The 18,214-nt window shown below is 41.2% G+C and overlaps 1 non-coding gene across 1 annotated transcript; it reads left to right on the plus strand.

The window, feature by feature from the left end:
* The first annotated feature begins 10,748 nt into the window (after nucleotides 1–10,748).
* TRNAI-AAU (transfer RNA isoleucine (anticodon AAU)) lies at nucleotides 10,749–10,822 on the plus strand. The gene has a single exon. It is a non-coding gene; the product is annotated as a tRNA-Ile (tRNA).
* Nucleotides 10,823–18,214: the final 7,392 nt, after the last annotated feature.

Below are 18,214 nucleotides of genomic sequence, written 5' to 3' on the forward strand. Positions count from 1 at the left end.
AGACTGGATTGCACGTGTGTGTTTCTAATTTTTGTAAACACTAAGGTAAACACCAGATTTGATTGGTTTGCATAAGGTCTTCAGGTGTTGGTTTCTCACTGTGGCTGGGATATGTTGATGGTCACTTTTTGGTGCCTTTGATTTGGATAAATTTAACTGAACTCCTTACCACATGCAGTAAGGCTTACCTCTTCATGATGCAGTTTGCTTGGGTCATCCAAGCAGTGGACTATGGTTTAAATATTGCTTTCCCTGTTTGTATTTCCATTCCCAGCTGGGAAAAAAATATTTTGAATAGAGTTCTATTAAAACTTGTAAGATTTGAAGTTTTCAGCCACTACCCAGGATGCTTGGCATGAACATAAATGTGAATAGCAAATAACTGAGTTGTAGTGCATGAATTATTGTTAATAAGCAGTCTTGGGGTTTTTTTGGTTGTTTTTTTTACATTGTATTAAAACTCAGCTCATGGATAGAATTTGGCTAAAATGTAGGCAATAGGGGGGTAAACACTTTCAGAATAAATTTTAATGTTGTCCCTGCAGGATCCTGCTAGTTAATGTGTAGCCTTAAAATTACCTCTCTTCCTCAAATCACTTAAATCTTTTGAAATAAAAAACACCACCCAAATAACATGTCTGCAGCATAAAGAAAGAGACTAGTTACTGTTATTTGGAGGAAAGGGAGTTTAATTTTATCTTATCCCTGTCTGATTCCACATTTCATTAATTTCTGCTGGAAGAAAAAAGCAGCAGGTGTCCAGCTCGCACCCATCTTTTTGCTTCAAAATAATTTGCACTCTCTTTAATTTCAATTCAGTAAACTTCAGTAATTTTGTCTTCCTGCTCATTACTTTACTTTACTACTGTCAGTGGAGTGAACAGGACAACCAGAGACTGGCAAACAGGATGTGCTGCATCAGTTTGCATGTTTGCTAGTGAGGAAGGGCTCTGGGGAGGGGTCACTCCATCCTCTTGAGGAGACAACAAGAAGCAGCCTATTTTTGGCAACAAAAATGGTGTCTACCCATCAGAACCACCTGACTGAGGCTGAAAGCCAGCCAGAAGGGACACAGCCTCCCTGGGTGGATGCCTATACCAAAACAGGTCTCCTGAAGGCTGAGAGAGCCAACTAAACCATCCTGACATCTCCTGGGAAAGCAGTACAGCTACCTCCAAACAGTCCATGGGACTCCTGCGATGTGTAGAGGACAGTTTCTTGGTGCAGGTATTGGACAATACAACCAGAAATGAGTATCTGCTGGATCTGGTGCTTACCAATGAGGAAGAGCTCAGTAGAGAAGTTAAGATTTGTGACAGACTGGGCTGTAACAACCTTGCCCTAATTGAGTTTGTGATCTCTGGGAGCAAAGTCAAGACCCTGAACATTGAAAGGGTGAAATTCCAGCTATTTAGGGAGTAGGTTAATAAGATCTCTTGGGTAACTGTCCCTAAGCACAGAGGGGCTGATCAGAGCTGATGTGTTAAAGCCACTTTTCTGAGAGTCAAGGGTTCTCTATTCCAGTGTAGGAAATCAAACAAAGCAGGCTGGAAACTGAGATGAGTGAGCGAGTCTGATGATCTGACTCTCAGACTGAACAGGAAGGAGGAAATGCAGAGCCAGCAGAAGAGGGAACAGGCTACAGGGAGAGTACAGTGATATAGTTGGAATTGTAGGGATAGAATCAGGAAAGCAAAGACAAAACTGGAACAGGACTTGGCAAGGGATGTGGAGAATAACAAAAAAGGGATTCTGTAAATACATAGGTCAGAAAAAATTCCAAGGAGTGTACCTCCCTATTCTTTCCTCCTCCCCAGTAAGCAAGAAGAGTGAACTGCTAAGACTGATATGTAAAAGCCTGTGATACTCAATAAGTTCTTTTTCTCAGTCTTCACTGGAAGTCAGACTTTCCTCAAATCTCTGATCTGGTGAGTGGGTGTGAGAGGAATGAACTCCCTCCCACTATAAATGAAGAGCAAGTTTGGGACCATTTGATGAAGCTGAATAGCCACAAGTCTACGGAACCTAATGACATACATCCCTTCAGGGTACTGAAGGCTGACGTTGTTGCCAAGCCATCCAGCTCTAGTGTTCCCAGCATTGGAAAGAAGAGAACCTGTTAGAAAAGGTCCAGAGGAGGGCCACAAAGATGATCAGGGAGATGAGCATCTCTAGTATAAAGACAGGCTGAAAATTAACGTGGGTAAGGACCAAGGGAAATCTTGTTTTATTTATCAATTATTTATGAAACTCCTAAAAATCCATGTCAAGATGCACTGAGTCTCAACTTACCCATGCAAGAATCTAAAGTTTTGGACGGAGAGTAAGGAGTGCAGAAATAAAAACAAAATCAAAAAACTCTAATCTGGATTAAGCCCTGGAGGCTCCTTCTTTGCTTGGAATGATTGGTATAATTAAGTTTTGTGTCAGTCATTGCTTTATACTTGTGCTGACCCGCTTTGTTGGATCAGGGTATAGTTAAGAGATTTTAGCTTATATCCAGCTCTAAGCCAGCAGGCCCAGTGGTAAAGTTGAGGATTATTTTTAAAAAAAACAGACTACTTGCAGTTCTGTATCTTCAAAATGAAGTTAAAACAAACTTCCAAATTTGAAAAGGACTGATTTTTTTTTTTTTAATTTTTATTTTTTTATTTTTAATTTTTATGTGTTACAAACCAGATTTTCCAAAGTAGTTTGTCACCATATTCAGCAGCTGAGCCTGGGGCTGGCAGTAAATTTGCCAATGTGCAGGGATCATTAATGCTGGCTGGAGAGCAGTGCAGCACTTGTTTCTTGGCAAGAAATCATGTAAATAATCAGCAGGGTCCCAGAAGGTCATCCTGCTTCAAGTGTTGCCTAAAAGGCTTTTGCTCTTTTTCTTTCCTCTGTTTGAATTGATCCTGTCCAACAGGGTCTGGCTTTGTACATAAATCCTTTCTTGAGCTTTCAGTCTGCGCTAAGTCGCCCCATACTTCTTGATGTACAAAACTCAAAACATATTCCTAGTTGGACAATGCTGATATTTACTAGAGCTGTGCCCTGAAAAGCTCTGCTCCCTTGCTGCACTGCCCATTGTGTCTGTAACAGCTGGTTCAGGCTCCTGCCTTGCTCTGTGCTGTATTGCTCCACAATGGGAGCTGACATGGCTTGGCAGTACAGACACGGCTCAAACTTGTGCCTCTGAATTAGTTGGTCATGGCTGGTAAATTCCACTTTGTTCCCAGTGCCAAGAAAAATGAAGAGCTAGCCCCGGAAAAAACAAATGCACTGCTATGAGCTTGTACTAGATAAATCTTTTGTTCTATGCACTGAAGAATTTTTAAGAAATTCTTTCCTATGTCCAGAAACTGAAGTGTGCTCCTAAAATTCATCTATTTCTCATGATCTTGGACCTTGATATCATGCTGTTAGGGAAAAGAACATCTAGGTAACTGGTTCCACTTTGGTTTCAATTTATCAGAGCAGTATAATTTGGTGTAGAAGTTGTTCTGTAAAAAACAAAGTCCTTTCTCATTCCCTTTCTCTGCCTGTTAATGAAATCTTGAGTTTGGACCTGCCAATGTCTTACAGCACTGATCCTGCCTTTACCAAGATCAGGACTAAGGTGCCTCCTGAAGAGTTTTCAAGTATGTTGAAACTTGGATTCTTTTGCTTGCATCTCTATTCCTTTGTCAATTTTACTGAAACAGGGATAACTGCTTTGAATTTGATCAAAAGTGAATTAATAGAAAAAGTACTTACAGATATGGTTGTCAGGTAAGCAAAAAATCTGTACACTGAGAATCTCTTCAATATTTGATTTTAGATTCATATGCTAAACTTCCCCTTTCAGTTAACTGAAGAACTTTACAGTATGGAGAGGACATGGAACTTTCCATATTTTTTTAATTGACTGGTTTTTGAAGAAAAGTGAAAATTCTCTGAGATTATGTGTCCTTTTAAATTGTTAGTTCTAGAAAGTTTTGATGGATGACAAGCAAACATGAAATTCAGTAGATGACGTCATTCTATATTCCACAACTTGTGTTCCTAGGCTTGGGATGATGAAGTGAGGTGTATGCATTTAGGTTAATGTAAAATATTATTTTTCACTTCAAGAAGCAGTATTTCAAACAAAATCTTCTAACTTAAAGTATTGTATCCCCTCTGGACATGCTGGTTTATAACTCTGAAGCCAGCCAGAGACACATAGGTGCAGCAATGTGTGAGCAAAATTGATTTTGACTTTGGTCAGAGTAGGCTTTCACAGGACAAACAAGTGATGGACCTAATAACACTGATCCAAGCCTCCTTTATTTGGGACGCAACATGACAACTTTCATACCTTCTCAGACAGGCAGACTCCTGTTCCAAGGTCACATCACAAGGGTGTTTACAGAATAAACTATGTGTTCAGTTTATATTGTTCAAGGAGGACAGAAAGGGGGGCTGACCCTGCTGGATCTTGATCCAGTTGTGCTTTCACACAGGTATTGCTGTTGGGGTAATGACACCCCTGTGCTCCTGGGATGATGGGTATCAGCGTGGTTCTTCTCTAACTGGCCTCAAATGCTTTTTTTCAGACCTGTGATGGTTTGATCACATCAGGATGTTAACTGTAGAATTTGCCTAGCATGAATCTCAGATTTTTCTGAATATTTCATCTGCTTTTTTCTCTGCTTTAATGGAAGTAGATGTTAATGTATATGATGGTTGCAAAAACTCATTGCTGTTACGTGTAAGGATGAAAAGAGCCACGTGAGCGTTGAGCAGTGACAATGCTGTGGACTGTGACAGAAGCTGAGAAAACTTACAACGAGGAGCCTAGGTTTAAAAAAAGCTAACCAACTAAAAAACTTGTAGATAAACAGTATATACTGCTACATCTTTCACGGCATTAAGAAAACCGACATAAAAAAGTATGGAAATAATATGGGATTTCTCTTTAAACACTTTGAAGTTACACTGTACACTGCTTCCAGCATTCAGAAACTTGGTTCCATGAGCACTAACTGTATGTTGTACATGGAACTCATTTCAAAATTAGCAAGAAACCCACCAAAATAGTTAAATGTCACCTCTGACATGAATTATGTGTGACATTCTATGAATACAGAGGTATTTTATTTCCCAGCATTTCTTATTGAAGAAATAGCTGTCTCCATGGAACATGGGCGTAGGAAGCTGAGAGTACTTCTGGTATTTGGACTGTTCTTTAAGTTCACTGAGGTTTTTTTGTGCATCCTTTTTATCTATATGAATGAAAGCTGCAGTCCATGTTCAGGTCCAGAATGGTGTCCTTCTGTTATGTTAACAAATGGCAGCCTGATGGAGTAATAAATAATTTATGAACTTGGGATATTGATTTTTCTTCAGTGCTTATAGGAAATTATACGCTTGTGGCTTCAAGAAATAATTGGTCCAATTTAATCGCATAAAAATTATAGTCCTTTTTAATTCTTTTCAAATGGAAATTTAATGACCGCTGGGTGTGTTACAGAACAGAAGAGAGGATGTCAGCTTGGACTGAAGGAATAGGAGGGCCAGAAACAGCAGGTTTTAAAGGTCTAATAAAAAAATTATCGCTGTGGCAGTGGTTTTGAATGAAGGCTAATGGACACTTGTCTGATCACAAATTGGCCTTTTCACAAGGAAATATTGTGAATTATAATAAAGACACTTAGTATCACAATGCAGACTAAAGGTACAGAGGCCTGGCATATTAGGAAAAAAATATTTCATTTGTAAAAGCTCTTCGAATAGAAGGCAGATTTTGTTTTAATGCAAAATCTATTTTCTGGTGTACTGCTCTTCTATGTAAGCTCTGTACCTTGGAGCAGGGGTGAAAACCAAAGAGGAAGAAGGAAGTGATTTCAGCAACTTCACAGAAAGTAAGTCTGAATCTATCTTTTTTGCGGGGGGCTAGGAGGGAGGCAAAAATGCCCTGTTACTGGGTCAGGATGTTCCTGACTGTTTCTAATTAAAATATAAGTAGTTTGTAATACATACTTCGCTGAATATTCAAGTTTGAAAGAAATACACTGACCAGTTTCCTCAGCATACAAAACTAAATTGTGAAGCGTCTCTGCAGTCCTTGCTTAAAAAGTCAAGAATACTCATCTGCAAGCAGATTTTAGTGAAATCCAGTGGTACTCTGTCTTTTTAACATTCTAAGGTGTTGGGGTTTTTTAAATGAAAGCCACCAGGAAATGGACCTTTTATAAAATAGATATACTAGAACAAAGTTTCTAACTTCTCTGGAGCAATGATTAACTTCCATCTTCACATCGTAAATGTAAAAGAATAAGTATTTCAAACTTACAATTTTTTTCTAAGTAACAAAGGGAAAAATCAAAGTCTTATTTCTGTCTGCAAGAAAGTATCACTTGAGCTGGATGTAAAGCTTATGTAGTCTAAGCCATTCTGCCCATCAATAGCAGGAACAAAGCAAACAGGCTCTAGTGAAAAATGGAGAAGCTGCCAATAATTTCAGTACTAATAATGAGATGGTATTAACAATAACTCATCCTTGTGCCCCCTGTAATGCTTATTGTAGGCTTAATGTGGTATGTCAAATGGTAAACTGATGCCTGGCATTAGCTGTAGGCCGAGAGTTGCAGGGGCATCTCAAAACATTTTCCAAGGGAATGAACCAGATTCAGGAACCCTGACACATGTAAAGAAGGCAAATGTCTTTACAGTTGTGTCTTCTACCAGCAGCTTGGGCACTGGAACCATAGTATCAGGGTTTCAATCCGGTGTGCTGCCTGCTGGGAGGGGACAGCCACATGTGCACAGCAACACTCTTTTAGGGTTGTAGTCTGCTAAGGGGATGTACTGGACTGTGGGTGTTTTCTGTATGCCATGTCATCTGAGAAAAGTGGGACTTCTGGTGTCCTTTGGACAGCTTACTCCTACGTCAAATTACAGGAGAAACTCGCCACCGTGAGGGTGGTGGGGCCCACTGGAACAGGCTATGCAGGCAAGCTGTGGATGGGGCTCTGGTGTAGTGGAAGATGTCCCTGCCTATGGCAGAGTGAGCTGGAACTACACGATATTTAAGTTCCTGTCAAACCCAAACTATTCCATGCCTTGTAGTAAATTTGGCCTTAAATAAGCATAGTGATGGTGTGCGGGCATTGCAAGACCAATGCTCATAGCTGGTAGTTCATTCATGGCTGAAATGAATCTTCTTCCTGAGACTCTGGAGTTTTCTTCATTCATTGCTGGCCAACACAGAGAAGCTAAAACCAAGTCTGGGTTTTCAGTTGCAAGCATAACACTGTTGCTATTGCTGTACTGTGATGGTTTTACTGGATATAATGCCCCGTTTTAGATATGATTTTTGAATCTGCAGATTTCTAGTTCCAAATACTGATAATGGCTGGATAAGAACAGTCCTCTTGAGTGTTTTATTAAATACTCACAGTAGCTATTATTAAAAATTCTATAGATATAGTATTCTATAAATACAGAATTCAAAACTTCAGCACACACTTTATGGCCACCAAATGTTTACTTTACGATTGTGGTAATAATGTTATTAAATATAAAATTATACGGATCTTTATTCTGTTTTGATGCACAGACATATGCAAATAACTTACATTAGCATACTTATGAGTGAAATTTCAATGACAAGTTTATTAATAAATCCTGACATAGTGTTCAGACTGATAACATTAGTTCCCTCTAACCTTTTATTTGGGCAGCTAATGATTTTTTTTCCTCTAGTTGTCAATTCGGAATTGATGACAGATTAGAACAAATGGGACATGGCTGCAGAATGCCTAAAGCTACACTTGGTTGATAAATTGCTGGTTCAGATCCATTTTGGGTTGGGAAGTGAGCAGTGACCAAAGATCACATTGAAAGATGCCTTACTGGTTTGTGTGAAATAAGATCCTAATGTGCCCTGCAGCACAAGCGCCTGGGGAGGGACAGAGGCAGAAAGAAGCTCATGAGCATGCTGTGTTTTACTTTCTCTCTAAATATCTTCTAGAGCATGGCCTTGCTTTCATTTCCAGGCAGGGTTCATGATGGCAGGGTCAGAGGCAGCATGTGATGCATAACACAGGCTGCAGCGCAGTGGGGATGTGAAGCTTATATTATTTGGCAATGTGTTGCCTCTGAGAAGGAAAAGAAATAATTTGCTTAGGCACCGAGGCAGAAGCATGTTTGCAATCTTGAACTGCACTGAGTCTAAAGAAAGCATCCTTTTCCTCTGCAGACAACAGACTGGGGCAGAGCTGTTGGGATTCCAGCAAAAATTACAGGCGGTGCAGGCTGTACTGTACCGGCAGACAGCTGGGAGCACAGAGCTGGGGCTGCTCTCACTGCAGGGCCCCGCTGGCTGCCAGTGCCCGCTGTGTGCCAGGGATGGGAGGGAGCAGGAGAGCTCAGGGACAGTGGTACTGGCTCACTTGTGGTACAGAGGAAACTGGCAACTGAAGAGAGCTGAGACAGAGCTCAAGCACCTGGACCACCTTCGTTCATCAGTGTCCTGCTGTCTGTGCCCTTTTTAAATACAGATGCTTTGGAGTTTTGAAAATGCTCTCTGTAACGGTTATGAGGGGAACATTATCACAGATCTTCTAAATGTGCTGTAAAAATCTTGTTGTTGAGGTGTCCAGCTGAGGCTCTGCATTAGCAAAACCCTTACAGCTCAGATTCTGTTTGATAAAGCACTTGCAAGCACAATTCTCTAACACCAACGGTGCTGGAAAACACTTGCAAACACTTCATTTGTACAACCTCTAAATTCCATAACAGTACAGATACCCAGCATATAGCCTGATAACTGTTTCATATTCTAAGCTGGTTTGTTTCTTTGCTTGAGACTATGGATCCCACACCCTGGAGAGAAAGCAGAGTTTACTGTTCAATAAGAAAATTTTATTTTCTTGGAGGCAGCATTGATCTCCTGGACTGTTATGTTATCTGTCACTGTCTAATCACAGAAAATCTGTTGCTTGTACAGCAGGCCCCAACTGAGTCTCTCCTAAAAAGGTAGGATGTTATTTCTGTGTGTAGAAGAGGGCTTGGAACAACAGGGGGTTTGCTTTTGGCATCTTGCTGATTAAACTTTGTCGAAAAAGACAAATCTGCTTAGCCTAACTAGGAAGCAGAGGAAAGAAACAGCCAAAGGGCATTGAGGTTTTTTTATTGCGTAATTGGACCTGATTTGATTCAAAAACAAGGGTGCACAGCTATGAATTAGGCAATATGTTACTGCCTTGAGCTACTCTTACTGATATTCTGGTCAGAAAGTCAAGAAAGACAATTAATCCTCACCCCTGCTATCTTTCTGTCTGTGGAGCAACTAACCAAAATATAATTAGCTAACAGTTTCTTACCTAAAACAAAAGCGAGAATCCATTTGAGAATCCATGTGACAGATACACACAAAAAGGTCTGCTGTTCCTGTACCTGCCAATTCCTGCTCCATCGGTCTGCAGAGTACCCAGACTCCCTATGCAGACCCATGCTGTGGTTTGTTTGGGAAAATGTCCAACAGGGGTTGGACTTCAATGATCTTTGTGGGTCTCTTCCAGCTCAGGAAATTCTGTGATTGTATTTTCTTTCTGCCCTTTCAAGTATCATCTTTGTGCTAAAGTTCCAGACGTGACCTTGCTTTTAAATATTTGAGTGAGTTTAGCCTCACACAGGATGACATTTCCCAGAAAATATAGCTGGTTATCAAGATTCCAGAGCATATGTGCTTCCTGGCAGTTGGCTGGTTGCTACTTCATGGACATCAAATAAAAGAGAGGAAGGAGAAATTACAGTTTTGGAGCTTGCAATTGATTTGATCAGTTTGCTCCTAGGGATGAAGGACTTTATGAAGAAGCTGGGCAAAATGAGGTTTGGGGAATTTGATGGGTGTTGGAGGAAAGTGCTGGCAAGCAGATGGGCTAACAGCAATAAAGGGGAACTGATGGTGTAAATGAGGCAAAAAGAAGTGATAGTGGGAGCACTGACAACAAGGATGAGTGTGGACTAGAAAATACAGTGCACTTGAGTCAGTCCCATCCCAGCTTGATTTTTTTATAACAGTCTAAGCCAGGAAAATAAACATGGTAAAACAGAAACCTTTGGCTGTGTAAGACAAAATACGGCTTAAAAAGGGGATTGTGAGTATTTTCCCTATGTTACTTCACGAGAGGTAAGTGCTTTCAGGCTCTGTCTCATTCAGCTCTCCTGCCAGGTGAATTTCAGGAGGTGTTGGCCAGCCTGCCGTGTTCATGAGAGGACATCCCGTGCGGCTGCTCTTATCCCCAATCCCGCCGCGGCCCGTGCCGAGTTTCGCCCCGCCGTGGGATGACCCGGCCGGGAAGGGCCGCGGGCGCGCCCTGCTCGGGGCAGCGCTGCCGTGAGGGCCGGCCTGGAGGCGGCCGCGGCTCGGCCCGGGAGCCCGGAAAATCAAGGACGGAGCCTGCGTGGCCTCACTGCGCGCTGTCACCTCCCTGTCCCTGCTGAGGAAAGCGGTGCAAGTGTCCCTGCCCCGGGAACAGCGCAGGGTGTGTGTGTGAGGGGCACAGGCGGCTCGGGGAGCGCAGGGTGTGTGTGTGAGGGGCACAGGCGGCTCGGGGAGCGCAGGGTGTGTGTGAGGGGCACAGGCGGCTCGGGGAGCGCAGGGTGTGTGTGAGGGGCACAGGCGGCTCGGGGAGCGCAGCCGCCCCCAGGCAGGGGGCGCAGGGCCCGCGGCAGCAGCGCCGCTACGCTCCCACACAGGCTGGAGCCGCTTCCCGGAAAGCGGGGAGCGGCCGGGCCGGTTAGCTCAGTTGGTTAGAGCGTGGTGCTAATAACGCCAAGGTCGCGGGTTCGATCCCCGTACGGGCCAGAGCTTTTGTCCGTCCCGCTGCCGGTCCCTGCGCTCCATGGAAGCGGCCGCCGGTGGGAGGGGCCGGGGAGGGAGGGGAGGCGAAACAGCCCTAAAAGAAGCAACGGGTGGAGGCAGCGGACGCAGGGGTGTTTAAGTCTTTCCGTAGCTCGTCACCAAAGTACTCTGTCTTTTGCATCGGAGCACTTTGTTCGAGTGCTTGTTAGTTAGTGTTACGCCAGCCGAAAGCTTGCAGGAATTCCGAAGATCTCCCAGTGAATAATCTCAGGAACTAAAATGTCAGGTCGTTAGGTCATTGTATTGGTGTAATTCTTTGATAACTCTCTGTCAGGGGCTAGAAGACACTAAAGAGAGTGGGCTTTTATTGTTCTTCTTCCTTTGAAGCAGGAAGACAGATCTCTCTTGGCAGCCTGATTTTTCATAGAATGTTCTGAACTCCATGTAGAAAGTGTCCAAACTTGACAGACACACTGTAATACGAGCCCTAATTTTTATGGGTGTTGTGAAAAATGCATATTATATGGCTCTACGCAGATATTTACTATATGAATTATGCTAGGTTGAAAAGTTATGCTGTATTAACTTTTTAATAATACAGTGAATGTAGTTTTGTAATTAACATTAAGCTGTAGTAATCAAAAATAAAAACTATGTGTGTGAGATATTCTTTTTAGCTCAAGAGAAAGAGAAGATAACCAGGAAATTCTTCGCACAGAGATAACAATTACAGAAACCCCTAAATTTTCCAGAGAGAGAGAGATTTATGTCTTCCTGATCAACAGAGACCACCACTTCACATCGAATCCAGACTAAAAGGCACCTGGGGGGATTAGCAGAGGATTTTTGACAAGGACCAGATAACTTGTTTTGTTTTAAATAAAATATGCATAATCATGAAATGACTCCTCTTAAGAGAAGAATTCTACTATAACGGGGTCCTTCTCCTGCTAACTTTTGTCTAGGGAGAGGAGACCCAGCCCGGTCTGTACTCTTTGCTATTATTGTCTCATAAATTGTCCTACTCTAAATTGTTTAACCTTTATTATTGTATTTGTATTACTATTTTTTATATAAATATTTTTATTTTTATTAAATTTCCAAAAATCCCAAAAGCGAGTGATTAGTGTTTATTACAGGTGTGCTATTTATTCAAGGAAAAATTCCAGGCCAGACGGAGGTGTTGTAATGTAGCACTACATCTGCAGGAAACTTCTTTTAGAAGCTCAAAACAGCTATTATTTTTGTTCTGTCTGCTTCTGAACTGAAATGAGACTTCCCCAGAGGAGGGAAACTTTCTGGGGTAAATATTTTCATTGTAGAAATGGCTGATTTTGTTATTAGATCTGCATACATGCAGGTCACAGCTTCTTTGGGAAAATGGTTTGAGGTGACAGCATTCTATTGACTTCTTTTACAAATCTGCTGGTCATGTCCCTTTACTATTCAGATCCGTCGCTTACATCTTCTTCCAACTGCAGGGACTGATTCAAAATAAGAGATAATGATGATAATAATACTAATAATAAAGTGAGTGATACTTCATGCCGAAGTCAGAGTTCTGACATTACTCATTCCCCACAGTGTTACCAAGGTACCGCAAGGGCACATTAGAAGTGTCATTTCAAAGTCACAATGTAACTTGTAAATCATAAAGATGAATATTCATGTTATCCAGCATCCAAACTGCTGTCATGGCTCCATCAGATGTCTCGGGAGACTAATATGGTTCTGGTTTGATGACCTTCTGTCTTGCCACTCCATTCAATGATCTTCCTCAATTCCTTTGGGTCTAGTTATAGTGGCCAGGACTTGACTATGTATGATGACATCCAGTCTAAATGAACTGAAAGGAGAAAAGCAACAGTGTTCTGCTTCAGAAAAAAATAATCATCATAATAAAAAAAATCTGGGAATTATTAAACTATTGCTTTGTTTTATGTTTCCCACATTAGGAATCCGATTTTTTATTACAGCTTTGTTGCTGTATTGCAGAGTCCTTGCTATAAAACCAAGGTAATGCAATGGCTCCTTGGCCACTTTTTCAGTTCGGTTTGAATTGCTTATACTCTGTGTGGTTCTTTGCCAGCCAGGACTGTATGGGCATATTTTCCCTAAATTTAGTTTCAACAGATGGTTGTCAGATTGTGAGGGTCAGCCATTGTCCCTAGGGGAGTAATTCCAGAGCCTGTTGTTCAACCTCAGAGCTAGTCGGAGAACAAAAAGAGGTTAAACAAACAAACCCATCTAGTGGAATAATGCTCTCGTGAGGATGCCCCAGGAATTTCCATTCTGATGCTCTGAAGTGGCAGATGCTAGGGCATATTCTGGGGTTACTGTTCAGTGTTTTGTTTAACCTGTAACTGGCACGTCACAGCCAAAATGGGTCTTAGTTAGCTGTGTGCTTAAAAAGTGTGGGGTGAAGCACAGCTCCTCTGTCCACAGCAGGCACTGATGGAGAGGATGAACCTCTTGTTGCCCATGACAATGCAAAATGCTGACAGCTGGGGAGGAACCTTCTGATCAGTCCAGTCAAACCTCTTCAGTCTCTGATTATAAGGTATTCTGGTCTGGAGTTACACAGACCAAGTCAGCTAATTAGTTTCATGATCTTCACTGTGATGTCTGCATTTGTCTTTGCATGAAATTCTACTAAGAAGGCTGTTAACTCCAATATTTGAAGGTAGCCAGAAAGCGGGGTCACACAGCATTCTATTCAGTAGATGAATATTCATTCATTCATTCGTTCAGTGGTGTTCTGAAGCATTTTCTTTCCCAGCCACATCACGGTTTTATAATTTCTTGTATTGTGTTTATTGCTAGAATATCAAAGTGTTTTGCCATTGGGATGCTTCATTCATTCAGCTTTCTTTTGAGGGTCTTAATTATAGCGAGAATCTGAGTGGCAAGGATTGATCGGGTATATCAATACAGCAATGCGGAGAGGCAATCCAGAAATATAATTTTTGAAATCAAAGGCAGGATGTGGTGGAAGGAGCTGCTCTTTAGATTGATTTGTGTGCAACAAAGCTGTAAGCATTAATGCTGTTACAGGTGAAGCTTAACCTTTGTTTAAAACTAGGGAGTGTAGTGTTTACTTTCCACATGTTAGGGAAGAAAAAAAAAAAAAAAGGCAGCTCTGTCAAAAAGACTGATCCTGATCCGAGCCCAAACAAGGGTTCTCATTTAGTGTTATTATGAGCACAGATGCAGGTGGGAGGGGGATGAGGAAGTGCCATAGAAACAGGCATGGGAAGGAGCCAGCAGCCAAGAACGTGGCCGAATGGGCACGGGCAGCACAGGATTGGGCTAAAAGCAACCGGGAGCTGTAAGGAAAAGCCCAACAACCAGCCCCCTGTTTGGGTCCTTGAGAGCCTCAGAAACAAGGGTTATTCAAGAAAGGGGACAGCATGACAGGGACACTGGCTTCCAGTTTCTTTGCTACTCAAATAATAAGGACCCTGATATTTTATCTTGCAGTTCACATCAAAACAGAGTAACTATATTTACTGCTGAACCTGGAGAAATATCTTCAGATTGGTATTTCTTGGAAAGTAATTGCTAAACTGAAATATAAGCAAATCTGATCAACGTGTTAAAACCTGAAAAAGTATGATGGACTGGATTTGAACAAGAATCAAATCTTTGCTCTTGACATAGTCTGTAAAAGGATTAAGTAATTTTGTGAGCAAAGTATGTAGCAATTTCTGCCACCATTTTGAAATAATGCCTGCCTGTAGAGTTACTAAGTTTAAACAGCTGAACAGTCCTTTTTTCACTGTGTAGGAATTCACCATCATGCCCATAGTACAGCAGGGGTATGTACTATTTGGAGAGCACCAAATTTTCACTTTAACTGGTGTCATATAGAAACAGGTGAAAGATAACTGTGAAAATATCAGACTTTAGATGTGTGTTTGTACTTGTTTTAAAAAGAATAAATAAATTTCTCTTCCTAGATTAGCAGGAGCAGCTGTAGCTGTACCAGTGCTGTGTGGTGAGGGGCAAGTGTTCTGTTTAATCAGTATCTGGTCACTGTTTCACAGGGGAAGTAAGCTGGAGATCACATAACCTTTGGCAATGTTCTCTCAGAGTTTTAAAAGAAAGCATGTTGAAGTCTGAGTATGAATTTTCTTATTTTTGCAGATGAAGAGGAATAGAATTTTTAAAGACAAATAACATGGATGTATTTTGCTATGTAATTTTTGTCATTAACAATGTGAGGAAGAATGAAGAGCAATGGGGGAAGTCAAATGCAGTTTGAGATGCTCAGGCTTGTGTGGAAGAACTGTGCTGCTTCAAGGGGGACAGAAAATGATGGGCCCCTAATATTTGGTAGGCTCATGATGCTGAACAGGCAGTAGATTGTTCTACTTTCTATCTGAGGCTATCTAAATCACAGCTGGCTAATATCCATCACAACTCTTAGAAGTAAATCCTCCAATTTTCTATTAAATGGTTAAAATGCTATATGGGATGCAGACTAAAGCAGCTTCTCACTTGTCTTCCTAATGCTTTCAGGGGCAGAAATTCTGACTTTTTCTGGGCTTAAACCCAAACCAGAGAGGGCAAGACAAAGTTGAAGATAAAATCCCAGGGTCCTGACATCAACTGTCCCTGGTGGTAACCAGCAGCTCATACTCCTTCTTTGTACACATTGTTTTAAAGCAATCTTAAAAGCAGGGAGCAAGAGGGCAAAGCAGGACAGCAGGTCTCTGGTATGTCACTCCACATACCTGACAAACCCTGGTGGCACATTTCACAGAAAGCTGCTCTGGCACCGAGCTAGATGGTTGCAACTCGCGCTGCTGCGGCGTGGGACAACTGTCAGGGTGGGTTAGTTTTAAGAAATAAGCATCTCACCTTGTACACCTGAAACAATGCTTACAAAAAAAAGCCCTTTGGCTACAGTTTCTGTCACTTGGACTGTATTGCTGGGAACTTGTGCAGTCTGCAAAGAACAGCAGAGGACTCCCTGAGGGTCCAAAATTTGGCATAAAAAAGGACATTTGAGTTCCTGTGGCTTTTCTCTTCAGCCACAGACTGTTCAAGTATCTGGTCAGTCAGGTGACTGTGTCTTCCCAATTGTGCTTGCAATATACTTTTTTTTTTTTGCTAGAGCTGGCTTTCAATTTCTTGTGTTGGCTTAGTGAAGACTTCACGAGGCCTGGATGGGAGAGCTGAAGAAAATGCAGTTCAAGAAGCAATTTATTTGATGCATACAGGAAAGGCACAGGTAATTACCATACACCCAGTGAAGTTTCTCCAGCTTCTTCATATGTGGTATTATGATTTTCAGTAAGAAAAGCTTTTTGGTAGTGAACTCTTTGCTCTCAAATTATTAGAAATGTTTTTAATAAGAAAATCTTCCTGTCTTCCACTAAAGAATGACTTTTCTGATTTTAGTCTTATATATGAAAATTGAAAAACTGAATAAAATGAAACAAATACAATTGTATATTTTACAACAAAATATTTAATTTCAGCAAAACCAAAGCAGTGGGGACCAGCAACTAACTACAATAATTAAAAGACAGATGAATATACAGGTTCTCAATTCTGCTTTTGATTTCATGCCTAGGCCTTCAATTCAATTTTCAGGCTTTACCCATCTGTACAGAAAGGGAAAACACCTATCCTAAATAAGAAACACTCTTGAAAATCAACAGAGAAGTGCTTCAAAAATCCGTCTGTCTAAAAGGAAAGGTGGTTAAATTACTGTATTCTAGCTGTACAACAGCAACTTATAGGGCTCATCTACTCACTTTCTAGTGGTAGGTGAACACCAGTAAAGAAACTAACCTGTCTAGTGATGAATTAAAAAAAATATTAGTCATTAGAATCTGTTCAAAGTATGAATTTATTTCTGCTAGATTGAAAGCGTGCTGAGGTTTCCTTATGGTTATAGGACTTTTAAAAGTGGCAATTTCTGCCCAATATTAGTTTTAATGAGGAAAATGGATTTCCCATTTCATGTATATATACTTCAGTTCTTCTTTGTTCTGTAACAGAGATTGGTTTGCAACAACTCTGCCAGAAATGTAAAGAGTAAGTTTTCTTTTAAGCAGCTGAGGCTCTAAGCAACTGATGTTGAGGCAGCAGATACAGAATACATTTTTGTTGTATTTTGGTGTATATACTGACCAGGTCTTCTTTTCAAGTTTGGAAAGAAATTTCTTTTTAGGTAATGAATCTCAGGTAGAGTAACTCATGTTTTGTGTGCAACAAGGACAAGAAAGAGATTCCATGGCCTGTAATTACCTTCTCATCTTGTCTCATTTTAGCTAACCATTCTGGGCACAAGCAGCTGAAGGAAGGCTGACTGGTTTGAAGTTTAATTTTTTTAATGAGGAAAAAGTGACTCTGCAGAGATGAATAACTAGAGAACCCCAACAGATTGTCATCTTCACATCCTGGATTATGTTCCTAGCTCACATGATGCATATTTTTTACCTCCTCCCACCCTGCTAAGGTCACCTGATCCTAAAAAGCAAAGTTATACTGTGATGTAAATCACAGATGCAAATTATTCTCCATTTATTTCTTGTCATACCTAGCAGTATTGTTAGTGCTAGATGTTGGACAGAATCCATTTTAGTCTTTAACAAATGTTATGGGTCTGCAGGGGAAAAAATAGGACCTGAGTTTTGTCAGATGTCTGGTGAGGCTTATACAAAATATAAGGATGGGCTTTGTAGAATGAGACTTCTGGGCCAGTTCTGTGATCTGGCTACAGCTGACCTTTCCTCCTTTACAATCAAAGGCAAAACTGATTGTAGATTTGGGTCATTGATTGCCAGCTGGTAAAAAATATGAGGAAAATATCATGATTACAGTGATCAGTAAGGAAGGGAAGGTCAATAGGGGGTGGTAGGAGCCCAGAATAGAATCAACCATTCTTACAGTTCTTTCACTCACTGCAGATAGAACTCTGGCTGTACCTTAGCTCATCTAGGTGGGAGCATGATGGAAAATAGCTCTCTCCAGTTACTGATTTGGGATGGAGGCAGTGGTGTCTAAAATGGACAGAGAGATCAGCCAGAAGCCTCATGGTCTTTTCATTCTCATTTCCAGTGTTGTATAATGGTCTTCTGCCATTGAGTTGTACCAAAAAAGTCATAAAAACTCAGAAATGTATAAACCCAAGAAAGCTCAGAAGGAAGGTGTAAAATTCTGTTGACACACCTCCTCAGACTTCCAGAAAAAATATCATGTCATTAAGTGACATGACAGGTGATGTCCCAGCCTCTTGTACCTACCTAGTGGAATTTGCTTCTCTGTTTTTTGGAGAGAAAGTGCTGTCCAAGGCTTCATGCTTCAAATTCTCTTTGAAGCCAAAATGCCAACGAAGAGGACCTTGACACATGAACAAATAAGAATACATATGTTTCAGTC

Source organism: Prinia subflava, chromosome 3, assembly GCF_021018805.1.
Source record: "Prinia subflava isolate CZ2003 ecotype Zambia chromosome 3, Cam_Psub_1.2, whole genome shotgun sequence".
In the NCBI taxonomy this organism is placed as follows: Eukaryota; Metazoa; Chordata; class Aves; order Passeriformes; family Cisticolidae; genus Prinia; species Prinia subflava.